Here is a 16,449-nt window from a genome sequence, read left to right on the forward strand (position 1 = left end):
TGATATTTAAAATTGTTAAAATGCATATTAATAACAGGAGAAACTGGGCCCTTACTAAATACCACGTCCTTTTAACCATTCTCTTTGGCAGATACCATGATCCACAATTTTTAAAAGAGAAAATAGAGACTTAGATAATTAAATGAATGCCCAGAGAGGACACAAAACTGAGGTTCAAATTCAGGTCTTCATACTTTAACACCAGTGTCCATTAGAAAACACTGCACCCCAGTCTATGGTACTCCTTACTCCTTGGCCTGTTCTTTACCCCACTTCTTCTGTTTCTTTATATATAAATTCAATGCAATGGCACTTAGTAATCATCCTTGTGTCAGAGCCTATATGAGTACCAAAGACATAAGAATACAGAGTTGGATGTGATTCATAAATTTGTGTTAAGAATTAAATGCAAAAATATTTTTGTAAATTGCTAAGGTCATTGAGTAGGTTATATTAATGCTCAATAAATCATTTAATTTCTTTCTATATTATCATCATCATCACCATCATCATCAATATTCAGATACTATTCCTGCATCAAGGAATTTAAATATAGTGGGAATAACAATTATAAAAACAAAATCATCATAGCAAAGAATTTTGATAGATAGAAGAGGTGGTATAAGTTTAGGAAATGATTCTTAGAGTATTTTGCTTAAGACACATCTTAAACTTTGAGTATGATTTAGCTGACCAGAGAACAAAGAAGTGTCAACATTAAAACTTTCTTGAACAGAAACACCAAAGAAATTCTTAGGATCCCAAATCAAGTTGCCCCTGAAGATGTGAACTTGAGGCTGAGTAGATGGTAGTAGAAGATTCCTCTCCAGGAGATTATGATCCTCCCTCTTCAATGCTGGTCATCAAAGCTCCTGTGGTTGGTAAAGCTCCCAGTAGAATAAATCCATTCAGAAGTATCAGATTTCCCTGTAAAAGAGAACAAAAAGAGGAAACTCTGGTGGTCCACATGGATTCCTCTCTTCCAAAATACCCCTCAGGGCTAAAATATTCTGCCCCTTATTGAACGGGGAGGCTTGTTCTATGGCTTTATAGAAGCAACAACTCCATTAATACGTGTTCTGGACACTGCCTTTGTGAAACTGTCTGGCATTAAATTGTCTGATCTCAGTCCTTCCTGTCCCTGCCCAACCATGGCGACTTGAGATGATTTTCTTTTTCTAGTCACAGATTAGTTCAGCTAGGATGAATCTGATTTTCACTTAAGTCTGTGCAGATTTCCACCTGTGAGCCACTGCTGGGTCTGCTGGGTCCCTGCCAAGGACGCTTCCTCACCTGGAATCTTGTTTAGAGTTTCAGGCAGAAAGTTGGCAGCTCAGGTGTTTGTAGTCATAGTAACTCCAGGGGAAAATTAAGGATGTACACGCGTGAATGTCTGGCCCCGTGAATGTGAGGCTGTCTTCCTCTATTCATCCTTCTATCCATTCATTCACTGATTCATCCCCAAAACGTTCATCAAGAATCCCCTGTATGTCCTACATCGTGTTTGATGCTGGAAATGTCAAGCTGAAAATTATTTAGGTGCTGCTTTTGAAGAGGTCATTCATCATTTGATCACTGAGGAAATGTTATTGAGACTTTTATACACCAACCCTTCACTAGACAGGTCCTTGAAATGCAGAGAAAAGATAAATAGGAATTTGTGCCTGTCCATACAGTATGTGTTGTCTAGAAAATCCAGAAAAAATGAGTACCCACTATGCAGTGCTCAGTGACATATAGATTATTTCTAATGTACTGATATAAATAGACATAAAAACAAACAACTTCAGTACAGAGAGAGAAATGCCACATAACTATATAACAGTTGTCCTGGAACTATTTTGACCTACCAGGCAAAATATTCAGCAGTGTCTGGAGACATGTTTGGTTGTCACAGGTGGTGAGTGCTACTAGCATCTAAATGGGTAGATGACAGGGATGCTGCTAAACATCCTACAATCCACAAGGCAGCCCCCTACAACAAAGAATTATCCAACCCAAATGTCAGTAGTGCCCAGGCTGAGAAGCTCTGTGTATAAACACGCACAATTATGAGTACAAAAGAAAGTTGGATTCACTGTCTTGGGAGCTAGAAAAGTCTGTCCAAAGAAGAAATCATTTCAGTTTGGAGATTGTGGATTTCGTCACAAATTAGTGTGAGTGCTCATGACCCTGAAACATTGTAGACTAAACACTGAATAACAGAAAATCCTTTTTTGTGTGTTTATTTTCACCCAAAACTACTGGGGAATATTTTTCCATGTAATTTTGTTAAATATTCCCTCCAACCCTGTGAAGTATATAGAACAGATACAATTTTCCTGTGGAACTTAAAACTCACAGAGACTGTGTTTTGTTTATTTCTATCCCACTTTCCCCAAGTCACAACCCTTAGTGAATGACGTTCCTCATCAAGTCCAATAATAGCTTGAAACATATCAGTCTACTCCAGCAGTGAAGAGAGAGGGGAATTCTCATAAATTCTTCACAAAGTAAAATGATAATGTTATTGGACAGAAAGTTGCATTTTGGGGGATTAAATATTAGGTGCCTTGTGCATTTTTCTATCTCACTAGAGTCTGTCCACCTTCCAGGCATGCCCTGGTAAAATAATATGTCAAACCTCATCATTTTGGATAGGGAGGGCAATTAGTGATGCCTATTCAGACCTTTGATAAGGGTGCTGATTCTACAGAGCACCCCCCCAAAAACGTGGCCAAGAAAAACACAGATTTGTGCAGAGGTAGCATTTGTCAAGAAAATGAATACAGAGAATGTGGTTGAGCTTTATTAGGCATTTCCCAAATAGGCTTCCCACGTGCAGTCAACACCAGCATTAATCAGGTAGTTAACTCTTCAGATACTCTGCACCAACTAGAGGTTTGGCTGAGGCTCAAAATAACTTGACCACTTGACCATTTGTAGCTCTTTCCTTTCTAAACATATCAGTAACTTCTGCTTATCCTATCTTCTAAATATTTCTCTAATCTGTTCTTTAATCTCTACTGTCAGTGCACCCCTAGTTTTAGCCATTGATTATCACCTTTTTAATGTTTTCTATACCCAGGTAACACAGTAAACTATTATATACCTAATATATTTATCTAAATTCACAAACTTAAATGCATTTATTTAAAAAGAAACCATGGGCCTCCCTGGTGGCGCAGTGGTTAAGAGTCCGCCTGCCGATGCAGGGGATACGGGTTCGTGCCCCGGTCTGGGAGGATCCCATATGCCACGGAGCGGCTGGGCCCGTGAGCCATGGCCGCTGGGCCTGCGCATCCGGAGCCTGTGCTCCGCAACGGGAGAGGCCACAACAGTGAGAGGCCCGCATACCGCAAAAAGAAAAAAAAAATAAATAAAATAAAATAAAATAAAATAAAATAAAAAGAAACCATAGGGCTTCCCTGGTGGCGCAGTGGTTGAGAGTCCGCCTGCCGATGCAGGGGACACGGGTTCTTACCCCGGTCCGGGAAGATCCCACATGCCGCAGAGCGGCTGGGCCCGTGAGCCATGGCCACTGAGCCTGCACGTCCGGAGCCTGTGCTCCGCAACGGGAGGGGCCACAGCAGTGAGAGGCCCGCGTACTGCCAAAAATAAATAAATAAAAATTAAAAAAATTAAAAAATAAGAAAAAGAAACCATATATGTTCCAATCATGAATGGTAAAAAATAGTTCAGAACAGAAAGTGAAGATAACCTTAAAGTAATTACAATTTTAAAAAATGAGTTTTTTAACTCTAGCTGGAAACCATTGCCTAGAGGTCAGCTCTGACTGCTGAGATGGGGGATTAGCAAGTTTTAAAGAGGTGTGAACAGCCATCACCAAACTGAGACCTTCTACTTTGTGTAATCAGGAGGACTGAAATAACACTGGAAAAGGAAACTCATTGTGTAAATAGTGTTGTTTTTAACCTTTTCTGCACCCTGTAATATACCCCACACCTCCCCAGTGGTATGGATACTTCATTTTGGGAAATGCTGGTTCAGGGCTTGTCATCTTAGCCTGGAAATTTAGCAAGGCATTTAAATTAGTCTCTCTGTCCAGGCTCTTCCAAAATACCTGCCACACTAGGGACCCACATGACCTTTCTTTTCCACAAAAAGTAGATTTTTTTTTTTTCTTATTTGCCTTTATAACCTCAGTATCCAGTTCAGTGGTCTCATTGCTTGGTGTGTGTCTCCAGTAAAATTTGTTAAACAGAACTGGACTTTTTCTCTGAATTTCTGAAAGGTGTGATTCAAGTTAGTACTAAAAAACAAGCATAGTGGGGAGAAGATTGAAATGCATAAATGTTTTTTCTTCCTTTTTCTTTAGCCAATAATAATAACTAAATTTATAATATAAAACTTGTTCATAATATTTATAAGATAAAACAGTGTCAGGAAATGTGCTAAATAGTTGCAAATACTAACACATGAAACATACCAGGAAACTGGAGTACACTGCGGTTAAGTATCTTACCCCAAGTTTCACACCTGGAAGAGCCAGAATGTTGCTGGATTTGACCATGGGTAGGCTTCTGAGTCACTGCTTCTAGCCATCTTCTGAGTAGCTCAAAGTTGAATCCATTCTGTTAGAACTGTTGCTTTGGGTAGGCACATATTTACCAGATTTTCATCCTTCTCATACTTTAGATAGAATGAGTGACACTGATGCAGAGCACCGATTCTGTATGAAACACACACAAACACAAATACTCAGGTTTCTGTCAAGGTGGTTAGCAGAGGAGCTGCTATTACCATTACTAGTCATGTATATACAAAATATTAACATTAATAGTAATAATTAAATAATTTTAAAATAAATATTTACATATTTAATACAGAAGAGGACAAGAAGGAAAGAGTAACTTTGCTAAATTGTGTATGAATAGTTTCTGGCTTTTTATATTATGAGGCCAAATTTTCTTCCCATGTTGGACGTTAGTTCAATAAAATACCATTGGGTTCTGAAACACGCTTTGTGTGGATTCTATAAAATGGTCTTTGGTGGCTTGTGCTAAAAATGAAAAGAAAAAAAGGATTACATGTTTTCAGACCCATCTTGAAAAGAGTTTATGATATCAACAGTTCCTCTTTCCCATTATCAGGGCAGAAGGAAATCTAGATTCCCCTTGCAAGACACAGCTTGTCACAAATGCTAGACTAAACATTCAGAAATAAAGGTGAGCTCCAGGGAGAGCATTGAGTTCCAAAGGCTAATTTGTACATCCCGGCTTGAGCTCTGCTTTCTGACAAACAACAAAAGACACCATTCTCCAAAAAGAAGAGCTTATTTATTTGGGTTGTCTGCTGTACGCTTGTTTGATGTTTCTTTGACTCTTGATCTTTGTTGGAGTGAAAGAGAAGGAGAGAGAGAGAGATAAAAAAAAGTGCCTTATTAAATTGGTAAAGTTCTGACTCTAATTTTGGGAGAGAAAACGCCTTAACCCAGCTAGAGATCCGGGCCACCTTTGCCTTCCTCTGGCTCTCACAGTTCTCTTCTGTGGGCTCTGCTCCAGCTCTCCCTGTAGGCTCAGGCCCCCTGAGACAATGCTGGTAAAGGAGGATGCTTTTAAATGCTTTCAACACACTCCCACCCCCTCTATCAATCTGTGGAGCATTAAGATTAAGTTGCTACCTCATATGTAGGATTTGGGGACCATCTGGGGACCCAATGTTGTTTACCAAATGCTGTATCATCAGAATTGACATTTGGGTACGAGAGTTGTCCTAAGTTCCTAAACTCTCTTCCTATTCCATGGTCTTAGCCTAGATATTAGCACTCTTCTAAATTCTCCTTTCTTTCTTTCTCTACTTCTCTCTCTCTCTCTCTCTCTCTCAATCTGTTGCTTTCTTTCTTTCACTAGTGTATTTATGAAACAAATATCAACAGCTATTCTACCATTATCCATGGGGGTCATGGAGAACTTTTGGATATATAATTGAGTCATAGTTTCCTAATAAAGATGCCATAATTTATAGAGAAGCCATATGGAAATTCCTTTTTTCTATAACTATTGGGATTTCTCCAGAACCTCTCCAGGAATACAATTGGAAGAGCCATTGTCTTAGAATAGGACTTGACATGTAAGTGCTCAATGTGTTAAGTAATATTATCGTTTATTTTCCCATACAAAGTAATTGAGATGTGAAAAGTAACCTCCAAGTACACACCTGTGTGTGTGTGTGTGTGTGTGTGTGTGTGTGTGTGTCTGTATTGTCCCCACATCCTTACCTTATTTGTTTTTGGCCTAGGCCATTTCCCACCATTCCAACTGGCCATTCAGGAACACGGCTGGGTGTTTATAAGTTGGTGTTCTGGGTATGTGCAGAGTGTGATATAAATTTTTCTAAAATTACTTAATACCATTAATAGGTGCTGCTGGAGAGGATAGTGACAAAGGGAGGTCTTTAAGGAAAATATATTTGGTTACAAGAAAAAGTGAAAAAAAAAACTACTAAGTGCTTAAATTTGCCTTCTTACTTTTGCTCAAACATACTGTCTGTTTTTCTGTTCCTATTGCTTTACATGGCTATTCTCTCTCCTGGAGTGTCTGTGCCTATCAAAATCTGTCATAATATATAAGGCTTAGATTATATACTATTGCCTGTATGAATATTTCCCCAGTCCTCCCCTACTTGGCCCTGATTATGTCTTCTTTCTGTATATACAACACTAGATTCCCAGCACTATGAGAGCTGCTAGACAATTTTCCCTTGACCTGATGTCCAGAATTTGAGTGTCTGCCTTTGTATATTAGAAAGTCTGCATGCAGCACTGTACTGGACATGAGGAATACGGTGGTGAAGAAACGAGATATTCAGGCCCTTTCAGAGCTTACAAGGTAGGGGTGAACATGGATCATAAGCAAAATAATTACAAATCATTCATTCATCTTTTAAGAGCACACCAAGTGCTATGAAATTGAAGCTCAGAAGTGGTTATCATAATATACACAAGAGTGTTCTAATTTAGCTTGGTGAGTCAAAGAAGTGTACTGATGGAAATGCTATTGAAGCCAAGGCCTCAGGAATGAGTACAAGTAACCAGTTAAAGAAAAAGGAGACAACCAATTTGACCAGAGAGAAAAAATGTGCTAATATGCTAAGGTTTCTTCATTCATATACTTACTCAACAAACATTGATTGAGTTCCCACTTGATGCTGAGCACTATTGGATACTAGCAGCTCAAAAGTGAGCAAGTTGGGAAATTCCTAGATATTTTGGAGCTTAAATTCTTAGTGGAGAAAACAGAGTAAACAAGTAACAGAACGAGGAAATGATGCCATGTCTGGCACTGACTTAACGTAATGAAGGGAGTTTTCATTAGGGCTATGTGATAGGTAATGTCAGCAGAGGAAGAGGAAGGAAAAAACAATATGAGACAGGTAGATCTGGCAAAACATCTCAGGGGAGATGAGTTTGAGCTCAGACGTGAGTGAGAATGCAGCATGAATGTGAACCTGGAAGAGGTTCAGGATGGTCAGCGCAGAGAACATCAGAGGCAGAGAGGTACGAGGTTAGTCTGGAGATGTAGGTGAGAGCAGATTCTACAGGCTACTAGTGAATTCTGGACATTATTCTAAGAGAAAAAAAAGCAGCTATTAAAAGCCATTAAACAGGGGCATCACATGATCACATTTGCCTTCCGGAAAGTCAATAAAGAAATTTTCTTGTGAATCAGGAGTGGATGTTAAAATCTCTCCTGCACTGCTAATGGGAGGGTAAATACTAGACACTGATTGTCCCCACTACTCATGCATGTAACCAGGTGACTTATTAACGTACCCCTAGGTATATTGCCCAACAGAAAGCATGCATATATCCACCAAAAGATGCGTGCAAGAAGTTTACAGCAACATTACGTGTACTATCATCAATCTAAAATCAAACCAAATGCTCATCAGGAGTAGATTTGATAATTAATTATGATATAATCATATAATGGAATATTTCGCAGCAATGAGTGAACAAATTACCGCTACATACAACATTGAGGAATCTGATAAACGAAACATTGAAAAAAGGAGCCAGACATAAAAGAACACTTGCTATATGATTCCATTTATGTAAATTTTGAATCCAGATCTGCAGTGTTTGAATTCAGGATACTGGTTGTCTTTGGGGAGGAGAATGGAAATCATTTGGGGGAGGTGGTTTCTGGGTACAACTGATATTCCATTTCTTGATCTGGGCAGAGTGTTACATGTGGTAATGATTCATTGAGTTGTACAGTTGCTCTTTGTGCATTTTCATTGTGTATTTTATAATTCAATTTAAGTATTTAATAAAACAAGCAAACAAAAAAAGATGGTAAGAATGATGGCAGTGGTCCAGGTAAGGACTGGTTATAGCCAAGACCAGAAAGTATAAGAATAAATAGGTAGATTCAAATGACATTATGTAAAAGTGAAAGAGCTTAGTGATTAATCAGTGAGGAATTAGGAGGAGTCCATTTTTAAAATTCAAACTTACACTTACGCTTTTTTTCTTTTTTTTTCACAAGCTTCTGAAATGTGTGTCTATAATTTGTTCCTATTATCCTTGTCGTACCTAGCACTACATTTGGCATGGGATAAATGTTCAATAAATGTAGAGTTAATAAGCACCACACTTTCTGATAAGAGTGGAGGATCTTACTTGGTGTTGGAAGATAAAGAGAAGGACGAAAGCAGGGCATTTAGCTATAACACTCTCGGTTGTTATTTCAACAAAAGAGAAAATGGATCTAGAGTTACTTGGAGCAGCCATATTGATGACCTTCTTGGGTCTCACGGACACAGCAGTGAGCCCTGACACAGGATGGGACATGATATGTTGACAATCGGCACTGATCTTAAGCCTTTTAAAGTTTTCTGTGGAAAGCCAAGATGAAGTAAAAATAGCATTGTCTTATCTAAGTCTGACTGATGAGAACAGTTGCATAAAGGTTTCTCATTAAGCACATCAGATATTACCCCTTATATGACTTTGGCTTAGTTTACTAGTCTGATTAAATTCCATTCACCAACAGAGGAAGTGATAGGTATTTGTAGGTTGGAAGCTGTACCTTCCTAGACAACATGGATATTTCTGGAGAGAGAGGGATAGCAAGGCCAGGGCTTAACCACTGACCTGTAAATGGTCACCAAGAACAAACAGAGATTGGGTTACAATGTGGAAGTCAGACAGGTTCAGCAGCACTGCCTGCATCTGAGCTGTCCCACGTGCTTTTATAAAGCTACCTCTTTCCCCCCTCTGGATTTATAAAGCTTCCAACAGCCAATTCTCAAAACATTTTTTTATTCTTTCATGGCAAATGGAAGTTTTTCTACAGTATATTAGATGCTTAATCACTTTCTTAAAATGTATTTAGTAAAATCAACTGTTTCTTTTAAAACAAAAAAATCTGAAGTTTGTAATTACAAACAACAATTCTCCAGTATGGAGCAGTAAGGCCATGGGATTTTGAGAGGGGCCAACCAGGTGTTACATCTCTGCCCTTTCCCTTGTCACAGGCCTGTGACACCACTGAAGGTACTTAGCTTAAAGGGCCTTGTTATCCTAAAATGTGAAATGGTTGAGCATAGTACATACTTAATAGCTTTATCAGTACCCCAATATTAAAATAATGCATATTTTAACCCCTAAAATGATTCCTGGCATTATGTATATACTAGTTTCCTTTATCCCTATTCTGGTATTGGATTATGATTCACGTATATGGGCAGTTGTGGTTTATCCTACATCAAAAAGCCCTAACTAGTTTTACTTTGGGAATATTATAATTAATTTTAAAGTTTTGCTTCCATTTATCATTTTCTCATCATCAACTATCAGTATTATTACCGTTATCAGTGGCTGTTGGTATTTCCCCTGTTCTTCCTTAATCTGCTGTGAAATCAGTTATCTAAATTTATGGGAACTGTGTGTAAACTAAGAGCAGAGTCGGGTTTGTACCTGAAGTGCCCTCATGAGTGCCTGCCTGGACTCTTAAAGCTGGTCCTTTTTGCCATTTTTCTCAGCTATTCAGAGTTCAACTTTACATCCTTGAGGATTCTTATCAGATAAGTGAGGTCTGGTTGATAAATTTTGGAAATTCCTCATTGTCACATTTACCTGCATGAGGGAGGGAAGGCCCTTGTCAATGTGTGTAAGAGTAAATCACAAATATCCTGGAAATAAGAATATGATGTATTTGGTGGGGGGTGGGCGCTCTGCTGTGCTCATTTGAGGGAGACACCAAGGTTAGGAAAAGTGCACATACCTACTCTGATAAAAGGGCAAATGGCTGAAACCAGTTTTACCAGTCAGAGAAAATGAGCCCACAACAGGTAGTTCAATAGAGGAATTTGATTAGGCCCCTAGATACTAAAATGTTGGAAAAGCTAAAAGGGCCAAAAGGGAGGTAGTAGCAACAACTGGAAGTTGCTACCATCCCTGAAGTAAAGGGACAAATGCCGTGTTCTAGTGCCTAGGATATGGTTCCACCTAATGGGAGCTTGATCTCAGGGTAAGGGCTTCCTGCCTGAGAAGACATGCAATGATGGAAAATATATCCCACCATCAGTGATGCCTCCCAAAGTGTAGAAAGGAGAGAAGTAGGCTGGCCTCTTCCCTATTCGATCTTCCAGTTTTCTACCAGGGCATCCTATTGCCTAAACAGAGCCAGATGTTGGTTTGGTGAATGTAATTTGCGGGTATCAGAGCAAAGCAAGTAGAGAGAAAGGAGCAGATCAGAGAGGAAACAGGTGAATGGTCAGCCCACTGGTGAGAGATAATTAGTTGCAATCAAGGGATAACACTGGGGCTCATTCTTGTGGGAACTATGTTTAAATGAGCCTGTGTGTCAGGGAAATAAGATGGCAGAGTGGAAACGAGGGTTGTCTCAATGATTCCTCACAGATGGAGGAATCCATCTGCCTTAGATTTCCATCTTATATACAAATTATTCTCCATCCTCTTGATGTGGTCAGAGCTTAATCCAGGAAGACAGAAATTATGTTTATGACCTTCCTTCTATGAAATGATTGATATTAATGCCTCTGTGTCTGCAGATGCACAGAGAGATAAGTATCTGTTGGTCAGTAGATTCTTTTCTTCAGATTCCTAATCTCCAAAGCAGGGATAAAGCCACAAATCTGGCAGAACACCCAAGAAAAGCAATTAGTTCATTTAAGACACATTTAAATATGTTGAGTAAACAATTTTGTGTTTTCTATGGGGCCTATTACACTTGAGCTTGAGAAGTACTTATTAATAATTTTTTGGTTAATATCCACTTGAAGCACTCTAAATTAGCATTTCAAAATCGGTCTGAGTCCAAAGGCCAGAGGGTTGGCAGAAAGATGATGAAGGAAGCTGAATCTTGACATTCCTTTAGAAAGCTGAGGTTTATAGAGGGTTGGTTTTGGCTTCTCCACTGGAAACTTATGTTTGGACAGCCATCTAATACTAAATCAGTTCTGATTTTGCCTGGGATTTGGATATGAGGTGCTAAATTAGCATGATGTTGTTGGAAAGAAACTGACCTGGGCTAGGAGTCAGAAGATGTGGACTTGCTGCCCACTTGCCTTTATAGCTCTGTGACCTTCAGTATGTCACTTAACATTGCTGGGGTTTGGAAGGTAAGGTAGTGGGTGTGTGGGGGGTGGTAGGGGGCAGGGAGGAGGCAGATTTATTGAGAACAAAGAACAAAAGTCTTCTTCTACTACAGTGGATGTTAACCCTTTGTGCTGAGCCCCATGTCCTCAAAGGCACATGCAAGGGACACAGAGATATGCATTAAAATGTGGCACTTGCTCCAACTAGATATCACATCAGCTTGATCATATCAATCATGTTCCCTAACCTTATCTTGACTTTTTTCTTCTTCAAAAACACCATTAGACTGGTAAACAAATCTTACAATATAGTGATTATCCCTATGATAGGAGTCAGACAGATATAGGCACAAATCCAGGTCCACAGCTATGTGAACTTAGGAAGTACAAAACATTCCTTTTTTTTTTTTTTTTTTTTAAGGCTGCACTGTGCAGCACATGGGATCTTAGTTCCCAGACTAGGGATTGAACCCGTGCCCTCTGCATTGGGAGCATGGAGTTGTAACCACTGGACCACCAGGGAAGTCCCACAAAACATTCTTAAGCCTCTGTTTCCACATCTGTAAAATAGAAAATATAATAGCTCCTACCTCAATGCTGCATGCACTGAATGAGGGGGGAAGTGCACTAGAGCTCTTGGTACAGCACCTAACACAAAGCCTCAATCAATTGTGGATGTTATTACAATTGTAAATTATTAATATTTTAATCAATGTAGTTATTCCTTTCCAGTTCATGGTCTCTAACCTTATAGCCATCTCCTGGTGAAACACTTTCACCTGGATTGTGTTTCTGGCTACTTGATGATTCCTAGGTTTTATACAGGAAATACTGTAAGTCCTTGGGAGCCTCTCTTGAGTCCAGTCCCCACTCAGGTCCTAACTTCTTCCATCTCTTTTCTAGATATGCAAGCTGGGTTCCTCATACGCAAACGATTCAAGGGAATGTAATTTAATCTGGAAGAATTTTCAGGAAAACGTAGTAGGAGAGTTGGGAGTGGGGGAAAAAGGAGACCACACAGGGCGTGGTATCAAGCAGAGTCCCAGGGAGGGAAATGTTGGCTCAGTCCCACAGGGGAGCATGGATTACACATTGATGTGCAGGTAATCTGGCTCCCTAGAAAAATTAGAATTGTCCCAAACAAACCTCAAGAAAACTAGCTGTCTTCAGAATTATTGGTAGAAGTCTGCCCCCAGTCATTTAAAGTTCTCCCTCTACTAAGAGGAGGTGACTGCAGACAGCCTGAGGGAAAGCTTCTTACCTAGAAGTATAGGCCTAGCAGTTTTCAATGAAAGCACACTTGGAATGGATACACAAAAGTAAATCTTAAACATTCTCACCACACATGCAAAAGAAGTTAACTATGTGAGGTGATGTATGTGTTAAATATCTTGATCTTGATAATCATTCCACAGTGTGTATGTATCTTAAATCATCACCTTGCACACTTTAAATATATAGAATTACATTTTTCAACTATTCCTCAATAAAGTTTATGAAAGAGGAGAGGATAAAGGAATCCATGGGAATATTAGCAGCATCTTTCATAGCAATAATGCTAATAATAAAGAGTTTCCCTGAGCATAGTACTTTGCCTTCCATGCTTTCACCCTCATCTCATTTAGCCCTGAGAGGATTATTACTCTGCATTGACAGATGGTGAAGATAAGTCTTATTTAACACATGTGCATATGTACACACATGTAGACACAAATATCTTTAAATGTATGTTTAACAATCCATAATATTTGGTCTTTCCATGAAAGCAGGTCATTTAATGGGATGTATACAAACTTATTTGTGCTATAGTGCTTAAAAAAAACTTTGATAAGATTTATTTTTATTTTAAATATTTAAATCCCTGCTGAGTTTGGACAGCTCAGTTGTCAGAAGATTACAAGGATGGGTTGCATAGAAAAATCCCAAAGCAGTGAAAAGAGAATTCTTGTCTCTCCTCTGGGGGAAAGAGACACACTTTCCTTGCATTACAGTACATGATAGTTGCTGTAACGATGATTATTAGAACCTTTTCTCAGTAATATCGCAGCCACTGTCGATTTGCAATTACACATGTAAACAGCTGAGTAGAGAGTACCTGGATTTCTGCCATATGTTCTCTCTCCAGCTCCTGCTGATCAGTTGAATCTCTCACAGCAAGGTATGGATCAAAATTGGATGTGGATATAATGGGCCTTGGAGGTTCCCCATTTATCATTTCCTAGAATGAGGAAAGAGTTGAGAAACACCTAGAGTCTTGATTGTCCATTCATTCTGACATGCAAATAAAGTGAACTGCAGTAACCAGGACCGTATAAAGCCCCTTTAGCCATCAACCCATCACCTTCTCTTATGGGAAAAGAGAACCAGACAGTGGGCTCTTGCTCCCTGACTCTTGCGACCCCAGCCTGCCTTTCTTCTCATCTGAGTTAAGACATTTTGGTTGCTTGGATACAGCTGAGCTTGTGAAAAAAATTTCACTGAGCTGCTGTCATGATGGCCATTTTATTACTATGATTTATAAATGGATTATCTGTGAAAATGGCTCTGGTTTTAATTATGCCCCCCTGCAGAAAAAGGCCTGTTTGCATTGGTTTATTTCAATGACAGGTCCAGCTACTCTGATATCTTACAACGGTTGGCAGATGCTTTACTGCAAATGATATCCCTCCTCCAGAAAGAATTAGTTAACTTCTAATAGCATTAACCACAGAATGTGTATTCTGCTCACCCCCTCAATCTTATTTCAGATTCCTTCTTTGGAGGAATCAAAACTTTCCATCCCATTTTCCTCTAATTCTGTTTCAAGAAGGAAGCAATCAACAACAAATTGCTTCCACAGTGTTCCACATATGGGAATCAGTCTTTGATGTTTTTCATAACAAATGGATTTCAAGTGGAGAATGGGGGGAGATGCACAATTTTTTCTCTTTTGGGCTTCAACAAAAGAAGTGTGCCTGGAATCTATCATATTACTACTATCAGTTTATTCAGTCTGTATCACATGCTGGTATCATTACCTGTGTTGATCCTAGTTCTCGAAATAATCTTTCAAGATGGGATCATCTCCACTTATAGTCACCCAAGGATTAGCTTGGTTAAGTGACATGGTTAAGTAACGGGAGTGAGATTTTAATCAGGTTTCTAAGATCCAATCCTTCACTTATTTTTATCATTCTAACGTTTGCTAAAGTTTGTTCCACAGAGCACTAGGCCTGTACAATCTCTAAACCTCTGCCTCCTTCTACCCGCTCTCAAAAAAGGTTAAAAAAAAATAAAAGAAAATAAATTTCAAAGAAACAGTCTTGAGGAATCACTGTGTACACTAATATTCAGAAAGTTCTGGGAGGCCCTACTTTCTATAGATCTTTTTGTTTCACTGATCTTTTCCCAAAACTTAGTCAACCATGAAATATGTATCTGACTGACACTTGCTGACAGAACCCAGTGGATAAGGTTTTGAGAAAAGCTCCACTAGATTATGTTTCAGTGCCTACATTTATGGATTTTTTCTTATTTTATATTTACTTACATTTTCAGGAGCTCTATAAGAAAATTTTACAATATCAGTAAAATATATAAACTCTAGCATTGCTTTCTTTCTTCCTCTTGAATACTGTTTCCTCTCCTTCTTCTCCAGCTTCTTATCCTGCTGCTCCCCCTCCTTCTTATGTCTCATGACCACATCATCATCTTTATTTTTCTTCATCACAGTCATGACCTGTAGTGAGCACCAGTGCCATGTGGGTACCACGCTTGTCCTCGTGTCATCCTATTTAATGAAGATCAGAGAGGTTAAACATTCTTTCCAAGATCGCAGAGCTAGAAAGTGGCTGAGCAGAGAGTCAAACCCGTGAGTTACTTTTGAATCTTGGCCACAGAAGCACAAGAAAGTGGGCCTCAGCAATAGTTAATTCTCTTCCATCCTTTGTTCTTGGAAAATTGAGTCATTGAGGGTTTAAGAGACAAAACTCAAGGGTCAGAGCAAAACAGCAGGAGAACAAGGAATAGAACCCAGTGTTTCTGATCATCAAGCCAAAGCTGTTTCTAGAAGCAACTTAGTGACACTCCTGGCAACATATCAAATAGATTTTCCATCACCTCCTTCTCATTTTAGGAGTTTAAATATGTGAATCAGGTCATCTAGCATGTGGTATGCTCAGCACACTAATGTACTTTGTAACTAAATGGAAACTCCACTTTTAATTAACTAACAGTGATTAGCATATTAGTTACTCTAACTCATCACAAACAAATTGGACCAAAAACCTGACCATGTGAGCATGAAATAACCACTATTAAATTTCTATTTAGATAGAGATTCGACTAAACTGCTAGTTCTAACTATCAAAAGGCAAAATTGTCTTTTACTAAGATTTAGCTTGGAATCAGTATTTAAAACTGCCTTTAGCTTTTTGCTTAGTATATTCTTCTCATCTCTGTGGAATTGCCTCATCACCTGAATGATAATTAAATAAAACCAAAATGAACCTTATGTTCAACTATAAGATTTTGTCAGACATAAAGAAAAATTTAATACATCTTAAAAATTGAGCATTTGCAAATTTAAGCTTTCCTTTAGGAACAAAACAGAGACTATAATTATGCTCCTTTTTAGGAAACACACATACACACAAATCTGACCTAAATTGAGATGCGTTTATTTTCCTTTATTAATACTCCAGTTTTTTAGAGGAGATTAAGTGTGCTTCTTAAAAATAGGGATGCCCTCCCTCCCTGGTGGCGCAAGTGGTTGAGAGTCCGCCTGCCGATGCAGGGGATACGGGTTCGTGCCCCGGTCTGGGAGGATCCCATATGCCGCGGAGCGGCTGGGCCCGTGGGCCATGGCCGCTGAGCCTGCGCGTCCGGAGCCTGCGCGTCCGG

Source organism: Mesoplodon densirostris, chromosome 19 (assembly GCF_025265405.1).
Source record: "Mesoplodon densirostris isolate mMesDen1 chromosome 19, mMesDen1 primary haplotype, whole genome shotgun sequence".
Classification (NCBI taxonomy): Eukaryota; Metazoa; Chordata; class Mammalia; order Artiodactyla; family Ziphiidae; genus Mesoplodon; species Mesoplodon densirostris.